A 15,306-nucleotide genomic window follows, 5' to 3' on the forward strand; every position below is an offset into this window, starting at 1 on the left:
AGACAAATCTCCTGATGACTATTCTTGCCATGGCTGCTTCTTATGCTGTGTGTGCTTGGTTGCTCAGTTGTGTCCGACTTGTTGTGACCCCATAGACTATAGCCTGCCAGGCTCCTCTGTCCATGGGACTTCCCAGCCAAGAATACTGGAGTGGATTGCCATTTCCTACTCCAGGAAATCTTTCTGACCTAGAGATCAAACACTTATCTCTTGCATCTCCTGCACTGAGAGGCACGTTCTTTATCACTGTGCCACCTAGGAAGCCAGGCTGCTCCTTATCAATCCGCAATAAACACTAACGTTTTTGTGTTAAGTAGGAATTCAGGGAACATTTTTTGATGAGCATTAGAACCACCGTGCTTTGGAGAAAGAGTCAAGCAGGCCTGCCCCTGAGGAGCTTTGTTACATGAACTTGGGCGAGTTACTTTACTTCTCTGAGCCACAGCTTTCCCATCTGTAAATGGGGCTGACACCTAAATCAAAGGATTGCTGAGAGAAATCAGTGAAGTAAAGAACTTACTGTGTACTTGATATATTGTATGTGTCTCTTCTTTTCTGCCAAGCTACTAGTGTACAGACATGCTGCTTCCAGTCATATGGGGATAGACAGAACTAGGAAAATAGGGGGAACTGACGTTCAGTAAGTCAGCCCAGGGCCTGAGCTGCTCTGTTACCTCAGGAAGGCAAGTGTGATGGTTCCTCAGGTTCACTTACACCAAAAGTGTATGCGTCCACAGGGTTGGGTCTGGGTCATAACGGTGTTTTCAGAATAAAAAGTTCTTTTGATAGAAACACTTTGCATTTTAAACACAGGAATATCCTTCACTTCCATAAAGAAATATTCTCTCTCACTTTTCCTGAAACTTACAGCCCTCCTACTCTTCCAAATTTTCTCATTTTTGTGCAAGAACTAGTTCACCCTACTCTGGGATCAACAGTGTGAGCATGATTACAGTGACTGCTGCTTTGCCTCAGGTCTGGGAGTTTAGTTTACAGGAAGTAGTGGGGACTATGGTGAACTTGAAAGCAGAAAAAAAATAGTGTTTTTTTTTTTTTTTTCTCCAGCCATTTGTCAGCAGGAAAAATAGCTCTTTGTTTCTTTTGCCTTAAAGAAACTGAAAATCCTCTCAAAATTTTTCCCTAAATTTTCAAGAGAGGTTAGAAATTTTAGACGAACCCCCCTATTTAAAAATACTAGCAATGAATTCATACGGGCCAAGGCTGTGGGATTTCTGACTTATAAGGGTTCTCCTGCAGCAGAGCCTGCACAGTGACTGCTGGGGGCTGGGAAGAGGGAGAGAACATGCAGCTCTGCCTTCCACTCAAGCTCTGTCCTCCAGGAGCCCTGGGGCCCAATAAACTTCAAAGGATGAAAAACACCTTCAGTAGAGCTCCTTCCCTCTCCTCCCCTTCATATTTCCTTCTCTGAAAAAGAAAAGAAACTACTGGGAGTTTGTCAGGCCCACTGAGATTTAATTTCAGTAGAATTTAAAACAAAAGGGCAAAAATTATTCATCTGCTAAGGAAAAGCCTACAAAAGTGGATCCATAAGATGTGGATTCTGCTTGGAGGACTGAGAGGTGACTGCCTGAACACTCCTCAAGACCAGCTGGACTTTATTTGCATCTGTTGTGGGTGGGTATTCTGCTGTCCACAGCCATTGAAGTCAGTAGCAGGATAAAAATAGGACCAGAAGTTTGAGGCATATTAGAATGACACAGACCTTTTTCTTCTGGCATTAAAGTGTATTAAGACCACTTATCTCATCTGAGGAGACAGAAAGGTGCTTGTGTGAGGTGAAAAATACCTATTACACAGCCCTTTTTATAGTTTTGATATTAAAGACTGAATACCAAAGTCAAGGAATTACATGATACTGTAGCAATGCCAAATACTAAAGGAGCATGTTCTATCATTTGACTGCACCAGCTTATGAAAAAGATTATTTCCCATCCACAGTTAACTCAAGCATTTTTCTTTTTCTCTTTTGCAGTGTCTGAGAAACATTCTCAGATATTGAATTTGGGGATCTAAAAAAGTGTGTATTTCTTCTGGGTAGCAGGCATTTCTTCTGAAAGATGCACCACATTTTTATAATGGAAAGAGAGGCAAGGCCTTATGAAACAGGCAAAACTGTTATCAGAATGTTTTCATGTGGAAAGACTATTTAAACCCATGATGCACAATTTGAATGGGCAGTATATTTCAGCATGTGAAATTATTCATAATATCATAACAACTGCTAAATTTTAATTTTGACTTGTTGGCTGAAAAAAAATGTATGACCAAACAGTTGAGAATTATATTTTATTTGGCAGATTTTCTGAGGACATCAAGCCTGGGAAGCAGCCTCTCAGATAGCTCTGAAGGACTGTTCAAAGAGGTAAGGGAGGAGTCAGGATTTTTGCAACAAAGGGCAGATAGCAGGTACATCAAAAGATTACTGTTAATTAAAGAAAACCAGATATCTCAGGTTAAGGAGATTTAGTGCTTCTCCATGAATGGGAAGACACAAGAGTCTCAGCTCATTGAAATCATTCCTTTGATATGCACCTCAGCTATCTGGGGCCAGCATACTTTCCCATCCTTTGACCCCTCAGGGCATACCACTGGGGCAGCTGCAGTAGCTGAGGGCTTGGTAGCCTGGCAAGCTAACTCATTTGTCTCTATCCTGAGCTCCTTCAAAGCTCACCTTCGGAGGCTATAGTGGCTTGATGGCTGCACCATCCTTTGTTTACTGATACGGGCGGCAATATTTTTAATTTGTAAACCTTTAACCTCAAACTCTCTTCCCCTACCTTAGCTCCTCCCATCCCACCTCCATCCACATAAAGGCTTCTTTAATGCTTGAACTCGTTTGAAGACATTTTAATTTGTGGTTTCGTTTAATCTTTGAAAATACTTAATTTATGTCAAGTGATTCCACAGGATACAGTCTGTTGAATATGCAGTTGGAATAAAAATTATAATGACATGAAAAATTATGTGGGCAAGAGTGGGATGGGTCAATACCAAAAGCGGAAGGCATCACTTGAAGAGTACGGATCAAGGTCACAGGTAAGGCCTGTGCAGACAAGCTCAGTCCACAGGGAAGCCATGGTATCCCAAGCATTTCTGATGAACTTTACACCTCAATTTTTTCCTCAACTTTACACCTTGCTTTAGGAAGCATGAATTAAGTAATACATTTGATTTCACTTGTGAAGGCCTAAAATACTAAACAGCTCATTTAACTGTGTTGATAATTCTGTCTTGCTTTGATGACCACAAGGGCTAGAATAAATATCCAGAAGAACAAAGACTGCTGTTTCCCAAACAAGCTGATAGTCAGAATCTATTTTTAAAATAAATTCCTATGTGCTTCCCTCAGGAATTCTAATTCTAGGTTCTTAGATGGGGCAAAATTTTAAAAGACTCTCAAGCTGACTCTCATGATAAGCCAGGGATGGAAACCAAGACTGAATCTAGCTGCTCTAAGCCTGACTGCACGTTAGAACTACGAAGGAACATAAGGGATCAATCAAGCAAACTCCCCAGGGACCGTGAGAAGCTTCCGGGAGAACCAGGGATCCTTGCTGCTGTTCAGTTGCCAAGTCATGTCCAACTCTTTTCCAACCCCATGGAATGTCACATGCCAGGCCTCCCTGTCCCTCACTACTTCCTGGACTTTGCCCAAGTTCATGTCCATTGCATCTGTGATGCCATCCAGCCATCTCATCCTTTGTTGCTCTCTTCTCCTTCTGCCTTCTATCTTTCCCAGCATAAGGTCTTTTCCAATGAGTCGGCTGTTCGCATCACATGGCCACAGTGTTGGAGCTTCAGCTTCAGCATCAGTCCTTTCAATGAGTATTCAGGGTTGATTTCTTTTAAGATTGACTGGTTTGAACTCCTTGCTGTCCAAGGGACTCTCAAGAGTCTTCTCTAGCTCCACAGTTCAAAAGCATCAGTTCTTTGGTACTCTGCCTTCTTTATGCTCCAGTTCTCATAACTGTAGGTGACTACTGGAAGGACCATAGCCTTGACTATACAGACCTTTGCTGGCAAAGTGATGCCTTTGCTTTTTAACATACTGTCTAGTTTTGTCATAGCTTTCCTGCCAAGAAGCAATCGTTTTCTAACTTCATGACTTCAGTCACCATGCACAGTGATTTGAGAGCCCAAGAAGAGGAAATCTGTCACTGCTTCCACCTTCTCCCCTTGTATTTTCCATGAAATGATAGGGCCAGATGCCATGATCTGAGTGTTTTAAGCCAGCTTTTTCATTCTCCTTCATCCTCAGAAAGAGGTTCTTTAGTTCCTCTTCACTTTTAGCCATTAGAGTGGTATCATCTGCATATCATTATTGATATTGAGGTTATTGATATTTCTCTAGGCAATATTGATTCCATCTTGTAACTCATCCAGCCTGGCATTTCTCATGATGTGCTCTGAGCACAAGTTAAATAAACAGGGTGAGAATAAATAGCTTTGTTGTACTCCTTTCTCAATACTAAACCAATCAGCTGTTTCATATAAGGCTCTAACTGTTGCTTTTTGACTGGCACACAGGCTGCCCGGGAGACACGTAAGATGGTTTGGAATTCCTATCTCTTTAAGAGTCTTCCACAGTTTGTTATGATCCACACAGTCAAAGGCTTAAGCACACAGTCAATGAAACTTCACTAGATATTTTTCCAGAATTCCCTTGCTTTCTCTATGATCCAGCAAATGTTGGCAATTTGATCCTGGGTTCTCTGCCTTTTCTAAACCTAGCTTGGACATCTGGAAGTTCTCAGTTCATGTAATGCAGTTTACGGTTTAATATGCAGGATTTTGAGCATCACTTACAATCATGGGAGATGAATGCAATTGTTTTGTGGCTTGAACATTTCTTAGTTATTGTTCTTCTTGGGAACTGAATGAAGATTGACCTTTTCCAGTCCTGTGGCCATTGCTGGGTTTTCCAAGTTTGCTGAAATATTGAGTGCAGCACTTTAATAGTATCATATTTTAAAATCTTAAAAAGCCCTGACAGAATTCCATAACCTCCACTAACTTTGTTCATAGTGATGCTTCCTAACACCCACTTGACTTCGCATTCCAGGATGTCTGGCTCTAGGTGAGTGATCACACCATTGTGGTTATCTGGGTCATGATGATCTTTTTTGTATAGTTCTTCTGTGTATTCTTGTCACCTCCTCTGTTAGATCCATACCATTTCTGTCCTTTATTGTACTCATCTTTGCATGAAATGTTCCCTTGGTATCTCTAATTTTCTTGAGGAGATCTCTTCTTTCCCATTCTACTGTTTTCCTCTTTTTCTTTGCATTGATCACTGAGGAAAGCTTTCTTATCTTTCTGTGCTATTCTTTGGAATTCTGCATTCAAATGGGTATATCTTTCCTTTTCTCCTTTGCCTTTAGCTTCTCTCCTTTTCTCAGCCATTTTAAGGCCTCCTCAGACAACCATTTTGCCTTTTTGCTTTTCTTTTTCTTGGGGATGGTCTTGATCACTGCCTCCTGTACAATGCCACGAACCTCTGTCCATAGTTCTTCAGGCACTCTGTCTAACAGATCTAATCCCTGGAATCTATTTGTCACTTCCACTATATAACTGTAAGGGATTTGATTTAGGTCATACTTGAATGGTCTAGACAGGAGGAGGTGGGAGGAGAAGGGGACAACAGAGGATGAGATGGTTGGATGGCATCACCAACTCAATGGACATGAGTTTGAGTAAACTCTGGGAGTTGGTGATGGACACACAGGCCTGGCGTGCTGCAGTCCATGGGGTTGCAAAGAATTGGACACGGCTGAACAACTGAACTGAACTGAATGAATGGTCTAGTGGTTTTTCCTACTTTCTTCAATTTAAGTCTGAATTTGGCAATAAGAAGTTCATGATCTGAGCCATAGTCTATTCCCGGTCTTGGTTTTGCTGACTGTATAGAGCTGCTTCATATTTGGCTGCAAAGAATATAATCAGTCTGATTTCAGTATTGACCATCTGGCGATGTCCATGTGTAGAGTCTTCTCTTGTGTTTTTGGAAGAGGGTATTTGCTATGACCAGTGTGTTCTCTTGACAAAACTCTGTTAGCCTTTGCTCTGCTTCATTTTTTACTCCAAAGCCAAATTTGCCTGTTACTCCAGGTATCTCTTGACTTCCTACTTTTGCATTCCAGTCCCTATGATGAAAATGACATCTTTTTTTGGTGTTAGTTCTAAAAGGTCTTGTAGGTCTTCACAGAACATTCAACTTCAGCTTCTTTGGCATTACTGGTTGGGGCACAGACTTGGATTACTGTGATATTGAATAGTTTGCCTTGGAAACAAATAGAGATTATTCTTTTGTTTTTGAGATTGCACCCAAGAACTGCATTTCAGACTCTTTTGTTGACTATGAGGGCTATTAACTTTCTTCTAAGGGATTCTTGCCCACCATCGTAGATATAATGGTCATCTTAATTAAATTCACCCATTCCGGTCCATTTTAGTTCTCTGATTCCTAAAATGTTGACGTTCACTCTTGTCATCTCCTGTTTGACCACTTCCAATTATCCTTAATTCATGGACCTAGAACTCCAGGTTCCTATGCAATATTGTTCTTTACAGCATCAGACCATACTTCCATCACCAGTCACATCCACACCTGGGCATTGTTTTTGCTTTGGCTCTGCCTCTTCATTCTTTCTGGAGTTATTTCTCCACTGATATCCAGTAGCATATTGGGCACCTACCCACCTGGGCAGTTCATCTTCCAGTGTCATCTCTTTTTGCCTTTTCATACTGTTCATGGGGTTCTCAAGACAAGAATACTGAAGTGGTTTGCCATTCCCCTCTCCAGTGGACCATGTTTTGTCAGAAATTAATTATGACCACATTTTGAGAACCCCACTTTGTAAGCCACATGGCTATACTATTGTGGTGTTGATGAAATAATGTGTGCCTACACTCATAATTAATATATGATGAGAGATTAATATACCAAAAATCACTCTACAGCCAGATTTTGCCCTACCAGCTGTATCAGACAAGTTATTTTACTATAGCAAATTATTACAAAGTAGAAAATGTGTTATCCTTCTTGTCTCATCTGTAAACAAGTATCACACCTACACTACAAGGTTGTTTTGAGACTAAAATAATATCCCTATCCTTTCAGAGGAAGGAAAAATGATGTCTTCTGGAGAGCACCAGACAAGGTGTTTGGAGATGGACTCTACACTAACTTTCAAGGTGAAGTAGCATTTTGACTAGTAAAGGTGGAAAAGCTCAAAGCTGCAGAGGGAGGACAGTGAGGCAGGAGTGTGGATGACTAGACAACAGAAGACCTACGACTGACTGCTTTAGAATTCCTCAACAATGACGTTTTTGATATAGCGTAACTGGCTCTCCAGCTTCTCAGGTAGGCCTGAGTCAAAGATTTCATCTTCTAGGGGTGGGAAGGAAATACGGAGGCAACAGACTGACAGGGAAGCAGCAGGCAGTGGTTGGGAAGCAGGGAGCCAGAAGCTGGGCCTCTGAGGCTCAGTCTTCCCAGATCTGAACAACAAATAAATGCTTACTCCATGAGATAGCTGGCATCTCACTGTCCTGGAAGTTCCAGGACCCAGAACTTCTCCCATCATGTCTACCCAGGACGAGATGGTCATGACCAGCTGGTGCCAAACCGAGGTCCACACCTGGATAGAGCTGATCATGTAGCTGGATCCTCAGATCTCTAGGCTAGCTGTGCAGGCACTCATCATTTCGTCAACTCCACAGGAGAATAATCATGTGGTTTACAAAGTGGGGTTTTCAAAACGTGGACCTCAGATCACCAGCAGCATCCAAGAAGTTGTTAGAAATACAAATTATCAGGCTGTACCCTAGACTCCCTGAATCAGAAACTCTGGGGAGGGCGTTCAGCAGTTTGTGCTTTAAGAAACCCTCCAGGATGCAAACATAAGTCTAAGAAGCTCTGCTTTGCATGGGTGAATTTTTGGATGCCTTTATCACGCTATAGCTGAGTTTTACTCTTCAACTCTTGCTTGGAAAAATTATTACTCTTCAAAGAAGCAATAGTGAGGAAAGAGGGATTTGGAGCAGAAAGACTCATTTCCAAGGTCTCTTTCTTCTGTAACAGACTATAAGTCATCAGTTCATCAGTGGGAAAAACATTTACAGTTCATTAGTTCAACCAGATTGTTGGTGTTGGCATTCATGGCTCTTGTTGAGAGCATTCAGCAGTGTCTGAATTCTAAAGGCTAATTTAGAAATACTACCCATTTTCATTATTCAAGTTTTTAGGCTGGTATTATTAACACTCTGTGAGTAACCCCTGTATAGGTGTGTGTATTAAAACATGGGCTTTGTGGTAGGAAAACTGACAAAATGATTGCCATATTTTGTCTCTGCTGTAGTTACATACCATCAGTAAGAACTAGACCTTTCACTGAATTAAAATTCTAAACACAGGCAGCCAGAATTGATTCAAACAATTAAATCCTAGAACGACTACTTTCAAATAAATCTCTCACTTAGAATCTAAAAAACTTAACAGTGGCAGCCAACACTTAAAGGTAAATCAAATGTGTAAGCCATCTGTGCCGTGCAAATCAGCTCAAATCAGATGTCTAAAATTCAGAGGTCTAAAAGTAGAAGAAAACAGAGAGCTACATCTCAAAGAAATCAGACTGGTGATGAGCCAAGATTAAAAAACAAAAAAAAAAACAAAAAAAACAATTAACTATCTGTTTCCCCGGGATGTCCTACTTCAAGCTATTGCTACACACTGACATTTGGATGCAGGCTTTGTAAGTTGAAGTGTAAGTCTCTGGAAAGCAGAAATTTTGCTTATCTTATCCATTGATGTATCCTCAGTTTGTAGAATAGGGTCAAGCACATAGTAGGTATCCAGCATATTGACTAAATGCACGAGTGATCCTACAAATTACTGTACTGTACACAAAACTGTGGCACTGTCACAGAATATTCTGTGATGACAGAAATGTTCTATAAGCTGTAGTGAACAATACAGTAGCCACCTGTAGCTGGTGGCTTAAAATGTGACTTGTGTAGCTGGGGACATAAATTTTAAGTATAAGTGGCTACTATAGTGGACAGTACAGTTATAGAGCCTACAGATGTGTGGAGGAAAAAGCATCAAAAGTAAAGTATGCAGTGCATACTTTTATTGTGCATGTAGTACACATATTATTTATGAATTCTGACTCTGGGAGGTGGTTCAGATAAGGGCAGGTTGGGTAGGATGGCTCATGGTTTTCAGATTCTTCCCACTTTCCCTTCAACCACTAAAGGCTGTGGCAGCAGGGGTTGAGGCAAGGAAGACTGGGTTTCAGATTTAAGGAGAGACTGCATTCCTCTCCCATCAGGGACAAGATGGTGTTGAACCTGTGGGCACCCCAACAGGTGAGAGTGACCACTGGATGGCAAATGACAGCATCTGCAGAAGCAAGGGCAGTGATGAGTTCTGGGTCCTTCTCTTGGCTCAGTTTGCTTTCTGGTTCATGAGTTTATTCATTGGATCATTTTTACTCATTCAAGGATCTTCCAATATCTTCATTAATATACAGGTTGTCAATATCCTTTGTTAGGGGACACTATACAAAGGTCTGACCCTTTTGAGGTTCTTGGGCTTGCCACAGAGGAAATCCTGGGAAGAATGGGCTGTCTTACAAAATGAGATGATTAAATAAAAGTCATTTAATCTTACTATTTTAAATAGTAGCACTAATATGAACAAAACTAGTGGAGGTGATGGAATTCCAGCAGAGCTATTACAAATCCTAACAGATAATACTGTGAAAGTGCTGCACTCAATATGCCAGCAAATTTGGAAAACTCAGCAGTGGCCCCAGGACTGGGAAAGGTCAGTTTTCATTCTAATCCCAAAGAAGGGCAATGCCAAAGAATGATCAAACTACCGCACAACTGCACTCATCTCACATGCTAGCAAGGTCATGCTCAAAATCCTTCAAGCTAGGCTTCAACAGTACGTGAACTAAAAACTTCCAGGTGTCCAAGCTGAATTTAGAAAGGGCAGAGGAACCAGAGATCAAACTGCCAACACCCACTGGATCATAAAAAAAGCAAAAGAATTCCAGAAAAACATCTACTTCTGCTTCATTGATGATGCTAAAGCCTTTGACTGTGTGGATCACAACAAACTGTGGAAAATTCTTGAAGAGCTGGGAATTCTAGACCAGCTTATTTGCCTCCTGAGAAACCTGTATGTAAGTCAAGAAGCAACAGTTAGAACTGGACATGGAACAAAGAACTAATTCAAAACTGGGAATGGAGTATGTCAAGGCTGTATATTGTCACCCTACTCATTTAACTTCTATGCAGAGTACATCATGTGAAATGCTGGGCTGAATGAATCATAAGCTAGAGGCAAGACTGCTGAGAGAAATATCCATAACCTCAGATATGCAGAAGACACCACCCTAATAGCAGAAAGCCAAGAGGAACTAAAGAGCCTCTTGAGGGAAGGTGTAAGAGGAAAGTAAAAAAGCTGTCTTAAAACTCAACATTCAAAAAACTAAGACCATAGCATCCAGTCCCATCACTTCACGGCAAATAGATGGGGGAAAAAAAAACAGAAACAGTGACAAAGTTTATATTCTTGAGCTCCAAAATCACTGCAAACGGTGACTGCAGCCATGAAATTAAAAGACACTTGCTCCTTCGAAGAAAAGCTATGACAAACCTAGACTGCAGATTAAAAAGGAAACACATTGCTTTGCCAACAAAGGTCCGTATAGTCAAAGCTATGGTTTTTCCAGTCGTCATGTATGGATGCAAGGGTTAGACCAAAAAGAAGGCTGAGCACCAAAGAATTGATGCTGGTGAAGATTCTTGAGAGTTCCTCAGACAGCAAGGAGATCAAACAAATCAATCCTAAAGGAAATCAGTCCTGAATATTCACTGGAAGGACTGATGCTGAAGCTGAAGTTCTAATACTTTGGCTACCTGATGCAAAGAGCTGACTCATTGGAAAAGATCCTGATGCTGGGAAAGACTGAGAGCAGGAGGAGAAGGAGGCAACAGAGGATGAGATGGTTGGATGGCATCATCAACTCAATGACATGAGTTTGAGCAAACTCTGCGGGAGAGTGGAGCACACGACTGACCCCATGGTGTGCTGCAGTCCATGGGGTCGCAAAATGTCAGACACAACTGAGTGACTGAAAAATAAATGTGGTGGGTTCATATTAAGTTGCTTCAGTTCAGTTCAGTCACTCAGTCGTGTCCGACTCTTTGCGACCCCATGGACAGTAGCACACCATGGGGGTAAGATGTGTCCAACTCTTTGTGGTCCTGTGGACTGTGACCTGCCAGGCTCCTCTCTCCATGGGATTTTCCAAGGATACTAGAGTGAGTTACCATTTCCTCCTCCAGGGGATCTCCTGACCCAGGGATCAAACCTATATCTCTTACGTCTCCTTCACTGGCAGGCAGGATTTTTTTGCCACTAGTGCCACCTGGGAAGCCCATTTATGTGGTATAAGGCCACGAATAAGGCTTATGTGCATTAATATGTCTGCCTTGACATCTGGTAAAGCCGGGAAGGCCTTGAATGGCCTGCTAGTTCGCTTCCCTCTTTGCTCCAGTCGTCAAAAGTCTCCTAGTCAAGCAACTCTCATTAAAAATACCAGGCACAGGTCCCACTTAACCCTGAGTAGGAGGTTTCAGTTCTCTCCAAGTACGTGGAGTTTTTCAGACAAGCCAATCTCATCCTCCACATGAATCAGAGGCTCCTTAGCCTCTTGATATTACAAAGCCTGCTTCCCACAGCCTTTGGATGTTCATGCTGTTTCTGAGTACAGGTCCCATGTGCCCTGCATGGCACTCCTGTCCTTAGCCTCCAGCTATGAGTCCATGTGACTAATCAGCTGCTGTTTATCTCATCTACCCAGTGTTGTTGTATGTTTGGCCATCCCCAAGCCACTAGTGCAGGATCCCTCCTTCATCAGTGAAGAGAATAGGAAGTGATTAAAACCAGTTTTGTAAACTCCTCATACATAATTCATCAGTAGCTGCTGGGCCAGACGTCATTCACTGATATTCAGGACAAACACCACCCTTCTGAGCTCTCCTTTGTACCTGAGGGGTATGAAGCCTGGAAACTACATTTCTCAGAGGCCCTGGCCATCAGGTTTCCCATTAGATGCCACCAATCAGAGGCACTTGCATGACATTATAAAGGTAAAGAGAAGCTACCTCCCCAGTAGCAGCTGTGGGAGAGTGGTAGACGAGAGATGGAAGGCATTGCCAGAGGCTTCTGAGTGTCTCCCGGAGAACCACCTCTATGGGGACTACCCTCCTAGGACTGTTTTATGTGAAATTTCCTGGTATTGTTGCAGCAGATGCCTCTGTACCATGGTTCATACCCTCTTGGCTTTACCTCTGATTTCAGCCACGGTTACACAGTTCCACACAAGCTTTAACTCACTTCATGCTAGCAGCATCCTGCCTCACGTGCAGGATACACATCTCCATTTCTGTTCCTCCAACATTTCAGAAGTCACAAGGGTTAGCTGGCTTACATACACATGGGCAGCTTATAAATATAGGAAGTCAGTATCTCTGGGGGGCAATTCTTGGGATCCAGTGGACAAATCCCCATGCCTTCTAATCTTTGGGGAGACAATTCTGGAAGGTATCCTGTATCTCAGTAGGTTCTGACAGAATCAAGCTCCTACCCATCATAATGCAACCTCCACAACACAACCCTACCTAGGTTGGCTATTCTTTCCCTTACTCTCCAACTGCTGATCCCTGGGTTCACTTCTCAAGTAAACTATCTGCTCACAGTCCTTATCACAGGCTCTGCTTTGTGAGGAATCCAAGCTAAGATAGGGGTCTTCCTGACATTCACTCCTCTGGCCATCCAAAGATTGTATAGCTTCTAATTCCCTGTAATGAAACATTTCCTAGTCCTCCTACCTAGACCAGCTTCTGTTTACATGACCTAACTATAATTAATATAGTTACAGAATATTCCATCACATTTGATCATTTTATTTATCCATTAATCTGCAAATGGATATTAAGTATGCCTCTACTATTTTACTTACTATCTTCAGTACATTGATTACTATGGAAAACATTATTAGTTATTTACTAACAGCCATTCTCTCCATTTCCCTTACTAAGAAAACCCAATTTGGGTTAACCTGACAATGTATCAAACCTAAACCTGGGAAATTATCCCAATCTCCCTACAGCTAGAGGAGACATAGTTCTAACTAATGAGAAATAAACAGAACTCCATCAGAGATTTCTAGGATCTTGTCTTTTATCTATTCTCACCTGGAACAATGACATGAGATTAACTTGCCATCCTACAACCACAAGGGACAGTGAGGAGAAACGCCATCTAAGAAGCCTATGATCCAATCATATTAAAACTGAGATGGGGCCTGTGGGGCTGTGCTGCGCTGAGTTGCTCTGCTGTGCTGACTCTTAACGACCTCACAGACTGTATCCCGCCAGGCTTCTCTGTCCATGGGGATTCTCCAGGCAAGAATACTGGAGTGGGTTGCCATGCTCTCTTCTAGGGGATCTTCTCAACCCAGCGATTGAACCCAGGTCTCCCACATTGCAGGCAGATTCTTTACTGTCTGAGACACCAGGGAAGGCAAAGAATACTGGAGTAGGAAGCCTATCCCTTCTCCAGGGAATCTTCCTGACCCAGGAATATGAACTGGGGTCTCCTGCATTGTAGACGGATTTCTTTACCAGCTGAGCTAAGGCACAGATGCTCTTCTTTTACGCATTTTTTTGTAGGTACCCTCCAAGACCTTCCTGAGTTCCAAGGGGAAGATTCAACTGGTGCTAATCAAGGGAAGAGCAGCCAAGAAACCATCAGAGGCAAAATCAAAGGGAGCAGAGAAGCTCATCAAGATGAGGAGACTGAGCACCTGAGATGAGATTACAGTGAATAGTGAAGCCACTCAGTCATGTTTGGACTCTTTGTGACCCTATGGACTGTATAGCCTACCAAGCTCTTCAGTCCATGGAATTTTCCAGGCAAGAGTACTGGAGTGGATTGCAAATCCTGCACACACCATAATCCTGTCAGAGACCGCCACCCTTGAACCATTGTTATAAACCCCCTCATCAAATCCTCTAGGGTTAAGACACATAGTTTTTCGAAGCAGGAACCCTCTGTGTCCCCCTTTGCCTGGCAAAGCAATAAAGCTATCCTTTTCTACTTCACCCAAACCTCTGTCTGCAAGATTTGACTCACTGACAGTGTACAGAGATGCTGAGCTTTTGGCAACAGGATCATGGAGATGCCCCAGCAGCTCTGAGTGTTGGTCTTCTTACTTCTTACTACATGAAAAAAATAAATGCCTATTTTGTTAAGCTGTCATAATGGTTTCTCTAACACTGCTGAGTACAATCCCATACCTGGTATACTGTATTCATATTTATATGAATTATTTCCTTTAACTAGACAACCAGAAGGAAATTTCCAGGTCAAAAAATGTATTAAACATACATAAATTTATAATTCATGTTGCTAAATTATTTTACAAAAGGAATACATCAAAATACACGGCTACTCTTAAAATTTGAAGCTGTATATTCTGGAAAGGTGCATTGTTTTTTAACTACCTTGCTAATTCATTTCCACTTTGATTAGCAGTCTAATATACTACTGGTAGGTTTCAGGCTCATAGGCTGCATGGTGAGAAAAAGCTGTGGGAGCCCTAGTCAAAACAACTCTAAGCATGTTGCCCATTAAGAAAAGCAGCACATACAATGCTATCTCTATAGTGATTTCATTACAGGCTGACCTTTAAGACAGCCAGTGTGACTTTCTTTGAAAAGAATTTTCCCCAAATGCTCCAAAGTGACTCTAGTGGTCAAGGAAGACACAGAGGTGAAAAGAGGCAAAACAATGAGAGGATGACAAGAAAACCAGCGTGGTAATGGCTTACCAACAGCTAAGAGATCTGCTTCCATGGGCAAAAGGTAAAAGGTGGAAAGTCCCTGCACTGCTCTCAATGAAAAGAGAGCTGTTAGATACCAAGAGACAAAGGTGGGGCATTTCTAGCTGATTGTTGTTGTTTTTTAGCCACTAGGTCTTGTCCGACTCTTGTGAACTCATGGACTGTAGCTCACCAGTTTCCCCTGTCCATGGGATTTCCCAGGTAATAATACTGGAATGGATCTTCTCCAAGGGATCTTCCTGACCCAGGGATCAAACCTGTGTCTCTTGCATTGGCAGGCAGATTATTTATCACTGAGCCACCTGGGAAGCCTTCTAGCTGATTGCTCCAGAGTTATTGTGGCTCAAAAGGAATACTAACT

General features: G+C 42.1%; 1 protein-coding gene across 2 annotated transcripts in view; it reads right to left on the reverse strand.

Annotated features, from left to right (window-relative positions):
- TMEM108 (transmembrane protein 108) overlaps positions 1-15,306 on the reverse strand; it is a 411,372-nt gene that overhangs the window by 207,117 nt on the left and 188,949 nt on the right. The window lies entirely within an intron of this gene.

Source organism: Cervus canadensis, chromosome 7 (assembly GCF_019320065.1).
Source record: "Cervus canadensis isolate Bull #8, Minnesota chromosome 7, ASM1932006v1, whole genome shotgun sequence".
Taxonomy (NCBI): domain Eukaryota; kingdom Metazoa; phylum Chordata; class Mammalia; order Artiodactyla; family Cervidae; genus Cervus; species Cervus canadensis.